The following is an 18,564-nucleotide window of genomic DNA, read 5'->3' as shown; positions in this document are numbered from 1 at the left end:
CTAGTCAAAATGTATCTGGCAGGAGTGATCACTGCATTTGAGCCATCCCTCTAGTCTAGACTCTAGAGATTGACCCCTTAATTTTTGGGAGTACTGAAACAATGGATTGGTGAAAGAGCTGATAGGACATGCCTAGAGGTACACTGTCATGTCCGCTCCTCTCATTCCCCACCCTGCAGCTCTGAGGCAGGCAGTCAGACAGACCAGGGGTAGTGTTGATCGAGCACTCTCGGGTATCAAGCAGGGATATGTTAAACATGGCTGGTCAGATGAAGCCTCGGGGCTGCAGAATTAATTAATCCAGACCAGTGGATTTAGAGGTGAATGTCCACTGGATTGGAGAGCCTACAGTATGTACTGCAGGTCGGTTTTGCTATTCTGTTGGGTCAGGTGGGACCCACAGTATCTGACCATTGGTCTTTGACAAAGAGTTTGTGAAAGTGGAATAAAAACCTAAAACGTTGCTTAACTTTTCCATAGGATTCCATGTCATTATACTCAAATCTAATGCCAACATACGATTGCTTGGTTCATCAAAAGAATAACTCACATAGGAGCATCAGCCTTTCACTAAATTCATTCATATTCATCTACATTCTCTCTGTACTGGATGCTTTGGCTTCATGGGTCTAATTCTAGTAAAGCTTCAACATCTGGCAAATGAGGCTAGTTCTGACTACTACTACTATTGGAGCTTCACACACAGCCAGCCAGGTCACACAGCTCATTAGCACTTTGTTCAGCTCAATAATTGACAAGTTTCTCAGTGGATGGAGTGCTGCTGGCCTCTGCTCTGCCGTGCAGCATCAGCAAACCCCAGGCAATGGGGGTAGCACCGGGACTTTCTGATTGGTTCGCAGCATCTTGTGTCTGCCTACGTCTCTGAAGGTATCTATGGTTGGTCATATGACTCCACACAGTCAGTCCTCCTGACCTACTAGTGCTTTTTAAAATGTCTGTCTACTGAGAAGCCTGGTCAACCCTTGGAGAGCAAATAACATTATAAATAGACCAAAACCAAGTTCCCATCTTTGGAGAGTCGTCCTGTTTATGTACATAAGATGACAGTGGGCTATGCTCTTTTCTCACACATCAGTGTAGACTTACATGTAGGGTTGCACATTTTGGGGCATATTCAGAAGTGGAAACTTTCCATGGGAATTAACGAAAATATATGGGAATTAATGGAAATATATGCAAATTAATATGAATACCATTTAAATGTAGATACTTTTTGCATTGGCTATAGAAACATAAACATAAACCTTTCACCTTATCATAAGTAGACATAATTGCAAATTATGAAATCCTTCCAATTTAAATAAAAAAGCAATTTAGTTATGAATTGAACTGTAATTAAATGAGTTGACTCGTCACATGGGATGATTTCACTGAACAACAAAATAAACGGAATATTGAATGATCCCCAAATCAAATTTATTTATATAGCCCTTCGTACATCAGCTGATATCTCAATGTGCTATACAGAAACCCAGCCTAAAATCCCAAACAGAAAGCAATGCAGGTGTAGAAGCACGGTGGCTAGGAAAAACTCCCTAGAAAGGCCAAAACCTAGGAAGAAACCTAGAGAGGAACCAGGCTATGCAGGGTGGCCAGTCCTCTTCTGGCTGTGCCGGGTGGAGATTATAACAGAACATGGCCAAGATGTTCAAATGTTCATAAATGACCAGCATGGTCAAATAATAATAATAATAATAATAATAATCACAGGCAGAACAGTTGAAACTGGAGCAGCAGCATGGTCAGGTGGACTTGGGACAGCAAGGAGTCATCATGCCAGGTAGTCCTGAGGCATGGTCCTAGGGCTCAGGTCCTCCGAGATAGAGAAAGAAAGAGAGAATTAGAGAGAGCATACTTAAATTCACACAGGACACCGGAATAAGACAGGAGAAGTACTCCAGATATGACAAACTGACCCTAGCCCCCGACACATGATCTATTACAGCATAAATACTGGAGGCTGAGACAGGAGGGGTCAGGAGACACTGTGGCCCCATCCAATGATACCCCCGGACCGTGCCAAACAGGAAGGATATAACCCCACCCACTTTGCCAAAGCACAGCCCCCATACCACTAGAGGGATATCTTCAACCACCAACCTACCATCCTGGATCAAGTCCGAGTATAGCCCACAAAGATCTCCGCCACGGCACAACCCAAGGGGGCGCCAACCTAGACAGGAAGATCACATCAGTGACTCAACTCACTCAAATGACGCACCCCTCCTAGTGACGGCAAGAAAGAGCACCAGTAAGCCAGTGACTCAGCCACTGTAATAGGGTTAGAGGCAGAGAATCCCAGTGGAAAGAGAGGAACCGGCCAGTCAGAGACAGCAAGGGTGGTTCGTTGCTCCAGAGCCTTTCCGTTCACCTTCACACTCCTGGGCCAGACTACACTCAATCATATGACCCACTGAAGAGATGGGTCTTCAGCAAAGACTTAAAGGTTGAGAACGAGTTTGTGTCTCTCACATGGGTAGGCAGACCATTCCATAAAAATGGAGCTCTATAGGAGAAAGCCCTGCCTCCAGCTGTTTGCTTAGAAATTCTAGGGACAATTAGGCCTGCTTCTTGTGGCCTTAGCGTACGTGTAGGTATGTACGGCAGGACCAACTCAGAGAGATAGGTAGGAGCAAGCCCATGTAATGCTTTGTAGGTTAGCAGTAAAACCTTGAAATCAGCCCTTGCCTTGACAGGAAGCCAGTGTAGGGAGGCTAGCACTGGAGTAATATGATAAAATTTTGGGGTTCTAGTCAGGATTCTAGCTGCCGTATTTAGCACTAACTGAAGAATATTCAGTGCTTTATCCGGGTAGCCGGAAAGTAGAGCATTGCAGTAGTCTAACCTAGAAGTAACAAAAGCATGGATACATTTTTCTGCATAATTTTTTGACAGAAAGTTTCTGATTTTTGCGATGTTACGTAGATGGAAAAAAGCTGTCCTTGAAATGGTGTTGATATGTTCTTCAAAAGAGAGATCAGGGTCCAGAGTAACGGCGAGGTCCTTCAGTTTTATTTGAGACGACTGTACAACCATTAAGATTAATTGTCAGATTCAATAGAAGATCTCTTTGTTTCTCGGGACCTAGAACAAGCATCTCTGTTTTGTCCGGGTTTAAAAGTAGAAGGTTTGCAGCCATCCACTTCCTTATGTCTGAAACACAGGCTTCTAGCGAGGGCAATTTTGGGGCTTCACCATGTTTCATTGAAATGTACAGCTGTGTGTCATCCGCATAGCAGTGAAAGTTAACATTATGTTTTCGATTGACATCCCCAAGAGGTAAAATATATAGTGAAAACAATAGTGGTCCTAAAACGGAACCTTGAGGAACACCGAAATTTACAGTTGATTTGTCAGAGGACAAACCATTCACAGAGACAAACTGATATCTTTCCGACAGATAAGATCTAAACTAGGCCAGAATTTGTCCGTGTAGACCAATTTGGGTTTCCAATCTCTCCAAAAGAATGTGGTGATCGATGGTATCAAAAGCAGCACTAAGGTCTAGGAGCACGAGGACAGATGCAAAGCCTCTGATGCCATTAAAAGGTAATTTACCACCTTCACAAGTGCAGTCTCAGTGCTATGATGGGGTCTAAAACCAGACTGAAGCATTTCGTATACATTGTTTGTCTTCAGGAAGGCAGTGAGTTGCTGCGCAACAGCCTTTTCTAAAATGTTTGAGAGGAGTGGAAGATTTGATATAGGCCGATAGTTTTTTATATTTTCTGGGTCAAGGTTTGGCTTTTTCAAGAGAGGCTTTATTACTGCGACTTTTAGTGAGTTTGGTACACATCCGGTGGATAGAGAGCCGTTTATTATGTTCAACATAGTAGGGCCAAGCACAGGAGGCAGCTCTTTCAGTAGTTTAGTTGGAATAGGGTCCAGTATGCAGCTTGAAGGTTTAGAGGCCATGATTATTTTCATCATCGTATCAAGAGATATAGTACTAAAACACTGTCTCTCGGTCCAGAGTATGACTGTGACAGTGAGTAGGTCCAGAGACATGTTGGACAAAACCCACTGAGTCGATGATGGCTCCGAAAGCCTTTTGGAGTGGGTCTGTGGACTTTTCCATGTGAATATTAAAGTCACCAAAAATTAGGATATTATCTGCTATGACTACAACGTCCGATAGGAATTCAGGGAACTCAGTGAGGAACGTTGTATATGGCCCAGGAGGCCTGTAAACTGTAGCTATAAAAAGTGATTGAGTAGGCTGCATAGATTTCATGACTACAAGGTCAAAAGACGAAAACGTCTTTTTTTTTTTTTTTTTTTTTTTTTAAATTTACATTTGTTTTGGTAAATGTTTGCAACAACTCCGCCTTTGATCCATCGTATCCCCAATGATCCATCGCATCTCCCAAAAATGTTTTCAACATACATCTGTAAAATTATTGTCTAGAAACTAAAGCTTTGGTTGTCTTCCTCTCAGGCTTCCATGTCTTCTCCCTGGACCTCAATGTCCACCTCATCTTCACTGTCACTTTCCAACCTTGTTGAGGATGGCTCGTTGTCAGGCTCAAAAAGCCTCAAATTTGCCCGGATGGCCACCAATTTTTCGACCCCTGTATTGGTCAGCCTATTGTGTGCTTTGGTGTGTGTGTGTGTGTGTGTGTGTTCCGGAAGTGATGACACCATAGGCCTTGTTGATTTCTGCATCAGACAGGATGCTCTTGCCAGCATACTTGGGCAGTATGGATTTCTTCTCTTCCATCTGCCAGCAGAGTCTGAACATCAGACAGGGTGGCACTGTCTCCCTCAGTCCGTGCAATGGCTACTGCTATAGGTTTCAGGCTGTTTACCACTCGCCCAAAATAGATCATCCTGGAGGATCCTCTTGATGGGGTTGTCCATATCGGCAGACTGTGATATGGCCATTTCTTGGAGAGACTCCTTCCCCTCCAGGAACGGGTGTTGCTGGGCAGCTTCAATGTGGTGCTCTTATTCTTCTCACTTTGCTTGGTGAGGTAGATTGCTGCTATAACTTGATTACCCTTCACATACCTAACCATTTCCTTGTCTCTCTTGTATAGTGTATCCATTGTTTTCAGTGCCATGATGTCCTTGAGGAGCAGGTTCAATGCATGAGCAGCACAGCTAATGGTGGTGATGTGGGTGAACCAGTTGCATACACAGCTCGAGCAAGACATTCATCAGCATTTCTCTGACTACGTTCCTCTATTGAATCAAAAAATCTTCTGATTCCAGGAGGACCATGAGCTGTTGCTATCGATAAGGTGCCTGATTCATAATTTTCACCTCGAATATAAGTTGAGGGACTTTTGTCAGAGGTTGCTTGTTGTGAGCGCTGAGGGAACTATGCACTTGGCCAGATGATTCTGCATCTTTGTTGCATTCTTTGCATATGATTTGGCACAGTATTTGCAAATGTACACAGCTTTTCCTTCTACATTAGCAGCAGTGAAATGTCTCCACACATCAGATAGTGCCTGTGGCATTTTCCTGTAAAGATGAGAAAGAAATTAGTAAAAATAAATAAATACAATTCCATGTTCAGAAATAGTTAAGCAGTTAGATTAAACAAGTCCTTTGTAAGATACATGTTTTAAAATGAAACATGCATGGAAACAGGTGAATTAACACTCCACAGTTAGCAGGTTTAAGCACGCTAATACCCACATGGTAGCAGAAATTAGCAGAAACTAGCAGAAATTGTTTAGTTAGAAATAATTTCAACACATTTTGCTGTAGGCTAGTATTTACTAGTTAACAAAAAATCATGTATGTCATATAAAATACACTGCTCAAAAAATAAAGGGAACACTAAAATAACACATCCTAGATCTGAATGAAATATTCTTATTAAATACTATTTTCTTTACATAGTTGAATGTGCTGACAATAAAATCACACAAATTATCAATGGAAATCAAATTTATCAACCCATGGAGGTCTGGATTTGGAGTCACACGAAAAATTAAAGTGGAAAACCACACTACAGACTGATCCAACTTTGATGTAATGTCCTTAAAACAAGTCAAAATGAGGCTCAGTAGTGTGTGTGGCCTCCACGTGCCTGTATGACCTCGCTACAACGCCTGGGCATGCTCCTGTTGAGGTAGCGGATGGTCTCCTTAGGGATTTCCTCCCAGACCTGGACTAAAGCATCCGCCAACTCCTGGACAGTCTGTGGTGCAGCGTGGCGTTGGTGGATGGAGTGAGACATGATGTCCCAGATGTGCTCAATTGGATTCAGGTCTGGGGAACGGGTGGGCCAGTCCATAGCATCAATGCCTTCCTCTTGCAGGAACTGCTGACACACTCCAGCCACATGAGGTCTAGCATTGTCTTGCATTAGGAGGAACCCAGGGCCAACCGCACCAGCATATGGTCTCACAAGGGGTCTGAGGATCTCATCTCGGTACCTAACGGCAGTCAGGCTACCTCTGGCGAGCACATGGAGGGCTGTGCGGCCCCCCAAAGAAATGCCATCCCACACCATGACTGACCCACCGCCAAACCGGTCATGCTGGAGGATGTTGCAAGCAGCAGAACGTTCTCCACGGCGTCTCCAGACTGTCAAGTCTGTCACATGTGCTCAGTGTGAACCTGCTTTCATCTGTGAAGAGCACAGGGCGCCAGTGGCGAATTTGCCAATCTTGGTGTTCTCTGGCAAATGCCAAACATCCTGCACGGTGTTGGGCTGTAAGCACAACCCCCACCTGTGGACGTCAGGCCCTCATACCACCCTCATGGAGTCTGTTTCTGACCGTTTGAGCAGACACATGCACATTTGTGGCCTGCTGGAGGTAATTTTGCAGGGCTCTGGCAGTGCTCCTCCTTGCACAAAGGCGGAGGTAGCGGTCCTGCTGCTGGGTTGTTGCCTCCTACGGTCTCCTCCACGTCTCCTGATGTACTGGCCTATCTCCTGGTAGCGCCTCCATGCTCTGGACACTACGCTGACCGACACAGCAAACCTTCTTGCCACAGCTCGCATTGATGTGCCATCCTGGATGAGCTGCACTACCTGAGCCACTTGTGTGGGTTGTAGACTCCGTCTCATGCTACCACTAGAGTGAAAGCACCGCCAGCATTCAAAAGTGACCAAAACATCAGCCAGGAAGCATAGGAACTGAGAAGTGGTCTGTGGTTATCACCTGCAGAACCACTCCTTTATTGGGGGTGTCTTGTTAATTGCCTATAATTTCCACCTGTTGTTTATTCCATTTGCACAACCGCATGTGAAATGTATTGTCAATCAGTGTTGCTTCCTAAGTGGACAGTTTAATTTCACAGAAGTGTGATTGACTTGGAGTTACATTGTGTTGTTTAAGTGTTCCCTTTATTTTTTTGAGCAGTGCATATTCACCCCACCCAGTATTGTAATCAAAACTTACCAGAAAGCATGTAGTCCTTGGCTTAGACAGTGCAGTAGTGTGGGCTCAATAGCATCTCATTAGTGTGCAAGATCTTGAGAAACAGCTGTACATGTGATGGAAGAATTCTATTGAATTGGGGATAGTTTAACCAAAATATGCCACAAGACCTTGTGTATCCCACAAAAAAGGTTCACTGTTATAAGCTAACTTTTTTGATGAATTTTAAGCAAAATTTCCCAAATTCCTGGGCTTAACCCCCAATGGAAGATTTTCGTTGAAGTTCCGACCTTTTGCATCCCCCTACTTACAGGGCGTGACAAACCTTTTAGCTACTTGTCTTAGGAATATTTTTTACTTGTCCAAAATCTCAAGTCGCTTGTCCACTTTACAAAATAAAATGCATTAGATTTTTTTACCATAGAGAATCAGACAAAAATGTAGGCAACACTCTGCCTATTGGCTTTTTTTTCTCTTTCTTTTTAAGGCTCTCCTAGAGGATGGTTGGCCATCCTTGGTAGCCTATAAAATATTGCAACATTGCAATTACAACCAAATACTTGTCTTTTTAAAATAATTCCCTCCAGGGCTCGAAATTAAGGACGTCCAATGAGGCTGATGCAGCAGGTCAGACCGTTTAGCTTAAAATGTTGATACATATTTATTACTTCATATTATAAGTTCAACAATGCGCACATAGCTGTAGGCTATGCGTGAATGCTCCAAAATGCAATAAGGGGGAAAACACTGTCTCAAAAGCGCACTGCACGTACAATTTGTTTAATGTGACAGAGATGAAAATATCCTTTAGAAATTAAGTAAGAGGGGAGTTTTAAAGATGCATCAACTAGTATGGGTTACAAATATGACTAGAATTCTGTTATTGGCTGCTGGACAATAAAATAAAGTTGATTTTGAAAACCAATGGAACATGAGAAAAATGCTTGTTTCAATGGCATATTAATCAAGTATTTAGATGATGTTAATTATCTTTCATTATGTGTCAAATATGACTGGCTTTTAACCTATATTTATGAAATTAAAAGGCTCATATCAGCATCGCTTTGGACATGAGACTCTAGCCTACACTTTGAAATGTAGCCATTTTTAATATGAAAAAGGATTTGAATATTATTCTGATCGGAGTAATTGTTTGACATTGTGATTGTGTGATTTTATAGTTATTTAAATATATATATATGTTTCACTTATCCATTCATAGAACTTAAATTCTATGTTCTTGTCCCAGTCAGGAGGACAATTGTTAATGTTGAGCTAGGCCTTGGTGTTTGCTTGCTTGCTGATGTACAAATTAAAGAACCTGGACAAAGATGTTGGGTAATAGCTCCCCATATTATACACCTTTTTAGCCCCCATTTGTATTCGGAGAAGGCTTTGCCCCATAGTGGTGTATTACATAGTCTATTGTGTACTAGCCACCGCAGAAATGGAAACATGGACCAAGGAGGAAATGGCAATAGGGATCTGGAGAAGAAAGCATCACATGTAATGTCCAGCTGGGGATAAGATGTGAAGGCTGAGCATGTGAGACTGGACGAATGACTGGGTGGTATGCGGGTGGGTGAGGTGGCAGCATTGATCAAAAGACTGTTAATTAGACGTGTTCTCCATCAATTACAAGGGACACGTTCAGTAGGCACCAAACGATTGAAAACGGAGTAAACCTTAATTTTGGCAGCAGGTAGCCTAGCGCTTAAGAGTGTTGGGCCAGTATCCGAAAGGTCGCTGGTTGTAAATCAGCCCTTGAGCAAGGCAGTTAACCCCCCAACAACAACTGCTCCCCAGGCTCCAATGATGAGGACGTCGATTTTAAGGAAGCCCCCCTCACCTCTTTGATTCAGAGGAGTTGGATTAAATGCAGAAGACACATTTTTCTTGAATGCTTTCAGTTGTTCAACTGACTAGGTATCCCCTTTCCCTGAAGCGGGAGGAACTTCCTGGATCTGTCCAATTAGAAATGCAAATGTTAATTTGTTTGCTATGGTGTGTCCTACTGAACAATTAACATGGTAATGAAGGTCCGATGACATGCCTTGGGCTGCGTTTACTCAGGCAGAACATTTCTGATATTTTTTTCTCTAATTAGTCAACTCTGAAAAATATCTCATTTGAAAAGACCTGATGTGATTGGTCAAAGGACCGATTTAGTGTGAAAAAATGAAGATCAGAATTGGACTGCCTGTGTAAACGCAGCCTTGGTGATGCAGTTAAAGCAGCTGATAAAGAACCCTAATTGACTTAGGAGTCTACTAAACGTTAGTTTAAAGTCCTCATCTTCTTGGATCATATGAGAAGACCAATGTCCACCACATTTTCAAAAATAGCCTTTTTATGGTTTGTTCATGTCAGCGTATATTATTTACACCCGTAGCTCCGACTCACTCCCCTCTGAATGGATTACATTCGCTGTTTGTTCTCAGCAGGCTTACTACGGCCCGACGTCACGAACATGTCAAGGGCCTTGTGACCAGTTCAGTGGGTTTGTGCGTCTCCTCTGGTGTCCTGTTTCCTTCCTGTTGCTGAGCTACTGCTGCTCCGGCGTCAGAGCTTCTCCCCGTGGCCTTTGGAATTAACCCAGCTGTGAAGGAACTGCAAATAAATCAGGGTCCTTATTGGCAGTTGTGCACCGGCATACATATATTTGACTCGTGCACATGATAGTCTTGACATCGGCTAGTGTAGCCATAAGCAAAGTATATCTGAGTATACACATTACACAATGTCAAAGAAAAGGTTTTGGGAATTTTGGGGGGAGCAGTTACTGCATTACATTCTACAGGTGTTAAGCTCTTGGTCTCAGTGTGGGATATGTCTGTGTTTATTTCAAGGGATTGGCCTCACCGACAGGGCAGTATTTTGGGCTGAGTGTGTATGTAGCAACAGTGAAGCATCCTCCGCTTATAACACTACACTTAGTGGCACGGGTGCTCTTTCTCTCCCTGTTGTGTTAAACTGCACCTTATCAGAGGGAATCACATGCTGACTCACCATGGCAGTGGCACTATGGCAACCTACAAACCAAGCACTGTTGGGATACATCCTCACATCCTTGGTGTGGTTTGTGTTGGAGAAGGAATGCCAATGTGCCAACACATTCTCATAAAAAAATAAGATGAAATTCATAATTTCTGAATTTCTGACAGTTGATAGTTTATGAGTATTGCTCATCAACATTCTGAATGAGGGCAAGAAAAAAGGCAGGTTCCACCCATCTCTCACAGCTAAATTGAGAAAAGTTTAGGGAATTGAATGCAAATAGCAATACTCTTAAAAAAATAAAATAAAAAAGTGGCTCTGTATAAAGGTTGTTCACAGCCTAGCTCCGTGTGTGTGTCACGGTGGGTGGAAATGTACCTGTGCTGTCACAGGCTCTGCTCTGACTCATCACATAGCAAAGTGCTGAGCAGGTATCAGCCTCCTTGTCAGTCTGCTCACCTGGCTCTCCAAGGAACAGCCCTTGATCCAGAGGCCAAAATCAAACATGCTGGAGGGCAGCGTTGAATACTCACACACCCACAGTAGTGTCACTAACTTGTTTCAGTTCTTTTCACACACACACACACACACACACACATCAGCTTTTGGCAGTATTGGGCTAAGACACAAAACCACAAGCCTTTCCTTTACAGGATTGCTCAAGCAAATCAAACCCTCATTGCATTCATCCCCTCGCTACATTGAAGTGAAACATCATTCCCTGTGGATAAGCTGTTGTGTGCGATGGCCTTCACCTTCTCCCCAGTGCACTGTCGTGCTGCAGTGTGTGCAGAACGTAGCCCCTTGTAATATAACGGCTAACCCTATAGTGCCCAGGCCCTGCAGGCCTGCGCTCCAATCATAATCGCATTCCTCTGTCTGTGCACGCATCGTTTGTCTGTCTGCTGAACGTGGCTGCTGGGAACGTGGCCCCAGTTCTGAAGAACTGGTATTAGCAGCAACATGACGCAGCTGCAAACCTAAAACAGCTTGTGGCTCGCTTGCTTAGCTACTCTGAGGAGTTTCCAAAGCAGCTGGCCAAGAACAAAAAAAGTATTTAGCTTTTATCCCCTGCCATTATAAAGATTCTTAAAATGCAATCTATACTGCAGTCAATGACAGTAATCTGTGTATGCAGGGTTGGGTATGTTACTTTCTTAATGTAATCTGCTAGTTGCCAGTTGTCCAAATTTGTCCAATGTAATCTGATCACTGTTACTTTTGGATTACTTTCCTTTAGACATTTGAAGAAAACAAAAATGATCAAACACATTTGGTGTGTCATCATAGTGGTCTCTGACTTGGGCCTTGTTTCAATGCTGAATTTGATGTCATTGAGAAAACAAAGATGCCATAATGCATCCTTTCTGAATTTAGTCCAATAAGTAATCATCTAGTTTTTCAAAAGTGTCTAATCTGATTACAATATTTTAGCTGGTAACGGAACTGGTTAGTTGTTTCATAGTCGGATTACGTGTAATCATTTACTCCGCCACCCTGTGTTTGTGTTAGGCGGAAGACCGTTTTGATTGCGACGCTTGTTTTCGAGAACTGAGGGACAACATGGCAGCTGTGTCTTTGAAACCAGATCTCTATCATTTCCAATTTAAGAGCATCATGTGTCGTCTGTGTCCGCTTGTTTGCGCCGCCTGCAAGTCTGTGTGAATGGTTCTCTACTTGCATCCCTCCCTGCGTACATTTGATAATGTGCGTCTGGGAAGTGTATTGACTCAGTGTTGATAATGGTATCCAGTGTGATGGTATGATGATAGTGTGAGTCAGCGTATAGAAGGAAATGAAAGGCTTTGATCTAGCTGTTGATGTGGGCTGATCCTCTGGCCCCTGTAGGGAAGGGAAATGGCTCATCACCAGCCAGGCTCTGGAATGTGTGAGGAAAATGTAGGCATCTGTGCTCAGGACTCGGTACTACCAGGAACACATTACATGAGAACTGCAATCCAAGAGGTTTCGCATTACGTTTCCATTCCACTCTGGAAAAATGTCAAATTCAAAGTTGTAAGATGCCAGGCTTTCACGTGTAGTTTATAGCAGAATGTTGCGCATTCCATGGAAAGTGTATCAGTGACACAACAATATCAAAATTAGTATTTTCGTAGTATTAAACCCAGTGATAACATTAATCTGAAGTTAACATAGTATGTCAAGAAAATCCTGTGACACTGAGACAGTCCTGTAACTGTCTGACTGTCAATCAGGCAGTATCTTTGTCTGTTCAGCAAGAGGTACTTTTTCTCTCTGGACTTGAGACAGTCTAAACTAAGCCTTTCCAATCTAAGCCTTAAGGGTGTCCCACAACAAGGGGTGTAAACCTGTTGAAAGAGCAATAATAATAAACCCTTGGATCAGAAATGGTACAGAGCTCTGTCATGAAGTTGGCCTGGGGGTAGGTTTATGACAGTCATAAATACCTCTTTCCCTCCCCCTTTTCCTCTCTCTACCCTACTGATGTTACATTTGCAAAACCCTTGGTTAATAGAGAGATTCATAGAGATTCTGGGAACATCAGAAGGTGGGGGGAAATGAACTATATTCTGGTAATCCGACCAATTGAACATATGCGGTGGTACTTAAAACTTCTTGCGACTCTCAAACCCGGATCCGGGAGCGTAATCATCGCCTCAAACGAATTAGCATAACGCAGCGGACATAAATATCCCTAGAAAATCTTCCTATTCATGAAAATCACAAGTGAATTATATTGAGACACAGCTTAGCCTTTTGTTAATCACACTGTCATCTCAGATTTTCAAAATATGCTTTACAGCCAACACTAGACAATAATTTGTGTAAGTTTATCATAGCCTAGCATAGCATTATGCCCTGCTAGCAGCAGGCAGCATTTTCACGAAAATAAGAAAAGCAATCAAATTAAATAATTTACCTTTGAAGAACTTCGGATGTTTTCACTCAGGAGACTCCCAGTTAGATAGCAAATGTTCCTTTTTTCCAAAAATATTATTTTTGTAGGCGAAATAGCTCCGTTTGTTCTTCACGTTTGGCTGAGAAATCGACCGGAAAATGCGGTCACTACAACGCCAAACTTTTTTCCAAATTAGCTCCATAATATCGACAGAAACATGGCAAACGTTGTTTAGAATCAATCCTCAAGGTGTTCTTCACATATCTATTTGATAATATATCCACCGGGACAATTGGTTTCTCATAAGAAGCGATTGGAAAAATGGCTACTTCTGTACTTTACGCAAGATTTTCTGCGGGAGCCATCATGTGACCACTTGCTCAATGTGGTCCCTTACGGCTATTCTTCAACATAAATGCGTAAAAAGTCGTCACAATGCTGTAGACACCTTGGGGAATACGTAGAAAGCGTAAGCTCATTCGTAGCCTATTCACAGCCATATAAGGAGTCATTGGCATGCAGCGCTTTCAAAAAATGGGGGACTTTCTGATTGGATTTTTATCTGGGTTTCGCCTGTAACATCAGTTCTGTTGCACTCACAGACAATATCTTTGCAGTTTTGGAAACGTCAGTGTTTTCTATCCAAAGCTGTCAATTATATGCATAGTCGAGCAACTTGTCGTGACAAAATATCCCGTTTAAAACGGGAACGTTTTTCATCCAAAAATGAAATACTGCCCCCAGAGTTTCAAGAGGTTAATGAATATTATGTCAGTTCGGTTGTCATCTGAGACATTCTCATCAATGATAAGATGACATAAACTCTACAGTGGAAAGTCTACACATCAGAGTTATTGGATTCACATGGAATTGTTGTTCAATTTAAATGTTTGAATATTAAATTATTCGTGATGGGATAAAATGTGATTTTAGCTTCTAAAATGTGAGATTTGGGTTTTCATAAGGTAGGGCTCTGCCTAATCAGTGGCCCCTGTGAAGGGACATGGGCTATAAAACTTCAAACACGCCCTCCTCTCCCTTCCTATATAAAGCCTTGACGACAATATAACCTCTTCCGAGGATGTGAGGACGACGGTCCGATGTCAGAATGGTTCAGATAATAACTACAGAACGAAGCCAACATCAGCATGAGCTTTGGTTGCGAATGGTATGAACTTTGAACTCTTATTCACTACAGAAGTGATACCTCCTAGCCGTTGAGTTAGCAACAGCAGCTGCAAACCAGGTTAGGAAGGAACAGACAGTTTCCCGTCTACCACATAACGACGTTACTACAATGTATCCAATTTACCAGCAGAGACATTCTACAAAGGACTCGGTTGGGCAACACGGCGTTCCATCTACCACCAACCTACTGAAGTGCAGCTCAGAGTACATATTTATTGCATTTTCCTTTTCCAAATGGGCGGTAATTTAGAATGCATAAGATTCTGTATTTACTATAGCACAGCTTCGCCCTTTGTTCCTTGGTCTTCCCACTCTTTTACTCCAACCCAGCCCTTTTCTTTTGTGTAACAAGCTGTCATATCTGTTCCGCCCGCTAGGGACGTTTTCCTTTATGACGTAATTTGTAATCAAGTTATGATTTAATTATGTGTATGTGTAATTCTGTGTGATTAGTTAGGTATTTAGTAAATAAATAATTAAACCCAATTTTGTTTTGCTGATTCAACTTGTTAGCCAGGGTTCGTGCAGATAACCAAGAATGTACAACTTTCAGATGAGTCTGAATTAAGATGACGATTAATATTGACCTCCATTGATGTAAAATATTACTAGGTCTTTAAGAGTTTATTTGGAAGATAACAGCTATATAAATATTATTTTGTGGTGCCCTGACTCTCTAGTTAATTACATTTACATGATTAGCTCAATCAGGTAATATTAAATACGGAGAAATTATTTTATATAATAGCATGTCATATCACTTAATCCGGCATAGCCAAAGACACGACAGCTCTATCTGGTCAATTGTTTCCATGCTTTCTGTGGGGCTGACCCTCCATAACCCACATCCTAGCCCTGACTTTATTTCACCTTTATTTAACTAGGTAGGCTAGTTGAGAACAAGTTCTCATTTGCAACTGCGACCTGGCCAAGATAAAGCATAGCAATTCGACACATACAACAACACAGAGTTACACATGGAATAAACAAAACATACAGTCAATAATACAGTAGAACAAAAGAAAACAAGAAGTCTATATACAGTGAGTGCAAATGAGGTAAGATAAGGGAGTTAAGGCAATAAATAGGCCATGGTGGCGAAGTAATTACAATATAGCAATTAAACACTAGAATGGTAGATGTGCAGAAGATGAATGTGCAAGTATAGCTACTGGGGTGCAAAGGAGCAAGATAAATAAATTATGTACGGGGAGGTAGATAGATGGGCTGTTTACAGATGGGCTATGTGCAGTGATATGTGAGCCGCTCTGACAGCTGGTGCTTAAAACTAGTGAGGGAGATATGAGTCTCCAGCTTCAGAGATTTTTGCAGTTCGTTCCAGTCATTGGCAGCAGAGAACTGGAAGTAAAGACGACCAAAGGAGGAATTGGCTTTGGGGTGACCAGTGAGATGTAGCATGTGCTCCGGTAGGTATGAGTGGGTGCTGCTATGGTGACCAGTGAGCTGAGGTAAGGCGGGGCTTTACCTAGCATAGACTTGTAGATAACCTGTAGCCAGTGGGTTTGGCGACGAGTATGAAGCAAGGGCCAACCAACGAGAGCGGACAGTTCGCAATGGTGGGCAGTGTATGGGGCTTTGGTGACAAAACGAATGGCACTGTGATAGACTGCATCCAGTTTGTTGAGTAGAGTGTTGGAGGCTATTTTATAGATGACATCACCGAAGTCGAGGATCGGTAGGATGGTCAGTTTTACGAGGGTATGTTTGGCAGCATGAGTGAAGGATGCTTTGTTGCAATATAGGAAGCCAATTCTAGATTTAATTTTGGATTGGAGATGCTTAATGTGAGTCTGGAAGGAGAGTTTACAGTCTAACCAGACACCTAGGTATTTGTAGTTGTCCACATATTCTAAGTAAGAACCATCCAGAGTAAGTGATGCTGGATGGGCGAGCAGGTGCGGGCAGTGATCGGTTGAATAGCATGCATTTAGTTTTACTTGCGTTTTAAGAGCAGTTGGGGGCCCTGGAAGGAGAGTTGTATGGCATTGAAGCTCGTCTGGAGGTTAGTTAACAGAGGGGCCAGATCTATTCAGAATTGTGTTGTCTGCGTAGAGTTGTACCAGAGAATTCCCAGCAGCAAGAGCGACATCATTGATGTATAAAAAGAAGAGAGTCGGCCCGAGAATTGAACCCTGTGGCACCCCCATAGAAACTGCCAGAGGTCCGGACAACAGGCCCTCCGATTTGACACACTGAACTCTATCAGAGAAGTAGTTGGTAAAACAGGCGAGGCAATCATTTGAGAAACCAAGGCTGTCGAGTCTACCAATAAGAATGTGGTGATTGACAGAGTTGAATGCCTTGGCCAGGTCAATGAATACGGTTGCACAGTAATGTCTCAATGGCGGTTATGGACCTTGAGCACGACTGAGGTGCACCCATGACCAGCTCTGAAACCAGGTTGCATAGCGGAGAAGGTATGGTGGGATTCGAAATGGTCTGTAATCTGTTTGTTAATTTGGCTTTCGAAGACCTTAGAAAGACAGGGTAGGATAGATATAGGTCTAGAGTGTCACCCCCTTTCAAGAGGGGGATGACTGCGGCAGCTTTCCAATCTTTGGGAATCTCAGACGATACGAAAGAGAGGTTGAACAGGCTAGTAATAGGGGTTGCAACAATTTTGGCAGATCATTTTAGAAAGAGAGGGTCCAGATTGTCTAGCCCGGCTGATTTGTTGGGGTCCAGATTTTGAAGCTCTTTCAGAACATCAGCTATCTGGATTTGGTTAAGGGAGAAATGGTGGGGGCTTTGGCGGGTTGCTGTGGAGGGTGCTGGGCAGTTGACCGGTGTAGGGGCAGCCAGGTGGAAAGCATGGCCAGCCGTAGAGAAATGCTTATTGAAATTCTCAATTATAGTGGATTTATCGGTGGTGACAGTGTTTCCTAGCCTCAGAGCAATGGGCAGCTGGGAGGAGGTGCTCTTATTCTCCATGGACTTTACAGTGTCCCAGAACTTTTTTGCGTTAGTGTTGCAGGAAGCAAATTTCTGTTTGAAAAAGCCAGCCTTAGCTTTCCTAACTGCCTGTGTATATTTGTTCCTAACTTCCCTGAAAAGTTGCATATCACGGGGGCTATTCGATGCTAATGCAAAACACCACAGGATGTTTTTATGATGGTCAAGGGCAGACAGGTCTGGAGTAAAACCAAGGACGATATCTATTCTTAGTTAATTTTTTTTTGAATGGGGCATGCTTATTTAAGATGGTGAGGAAGGCACTTTTAAAGAATAGCCAGGCACCATCTACTGACGGGATGAGGTCAATATCATTCCAGGATACCCCGGCCAGGTCAGTTAGAAAGGCCTGCTCGCAGAAGTGTTTTAGGGAGCGTTTAACAGTGATGAGGGGTGGTCGTTTGGTCGCAGACCCCCTACGGATGCAGGCAATGAGGCAGTGATCGCTGAGATCTTGATTGTAAACAGCAGAGGTGTATTTGGAGGGCGAGTTAGTTAGGATGACATCTTTGAGGGTGCCCGTGTTTACGGATTTGGAGTTGTACCTGGTAGGTTCATTGATAATTTGTGTGAGATTGAGGACATCAAGCTTGGATTGTAGGATGGCCGGGGTGTTAACCATGTCCCAATTTAGGTCACCTAGTAGCACGAGCTCAGAAGATAGATGGGGTCAATCAATTCACATATGGTATCGAGGGCACAGCTGGGGACAGAGGGAGGTATATAGCAAGCGGCAGCAGTGAGAGACTTGTTTCTGGAAAGGTGAATTTCTAGAAGTAGAAGCTCGAATTGTTTGGGTACAGACTGGGATAGTAGGACAGAACTCTGCATGCAATCTTTGCAGTAGATTGCAACTCTGCCCCCTTTGGCAGTTCTATCTTGGTGAAAAATTTTATAGTTAGCGATGGAGATGTCATGATTTTTGGTGGCTTTCCTTAGCTAGGATTCAGACACGACTAAGACATCAGTGTGCAGAGTGTGCTAAAGCAGTGAGTAAAACAAACTTAGGGAGTAGGCTTCTAATGTTAACATGCATGAAACCAAGGCTTTTATGGTTACGGAAGTCAACAAATGAGAGCACCTAGGGAGTGAAGCTAGGCACTGCAGGACCTGGATTAACCTCTACATCACCAGAGGAACAAGACAAAGAGACAAAGAGAC

General features: G+C 43.0%; 1 protein-coding gene across 4 annotated transcripts in view; it reads left to right on the top strand.

Moving 5' to 3' along the window:
• Nucleotides 1-18,564, top strand: part of LOC110527544 (glycogen synthase kinase-3 beta) — a 48,149-nt gene that overhangs the window by 1,372 nt on the left and 28,213 nt on the right. The window lies entirely within an intron of this gene.

This window comes from Oncorhynchus mykiss, chromosome 7 (genome assembly GCF_013265735.2).
Source record: "Oncorhynchus mykiss isolate Arlee chromosome 7, USDA_OmykA_1.1, whole genome shotgun sequence".
Lineage (NCBI taxonomy): Eukaryota > Metazoa > Chordata > Actinopteri > Salmoniformes > Salmonidae > Oncorhynchus > Oncorhynchus mykiss.
The sequence above is the reverse complement of the archived record's forward strand: the minus strand, read 5'-3'. Positions and strand labels throughout refer to the sequence as shown.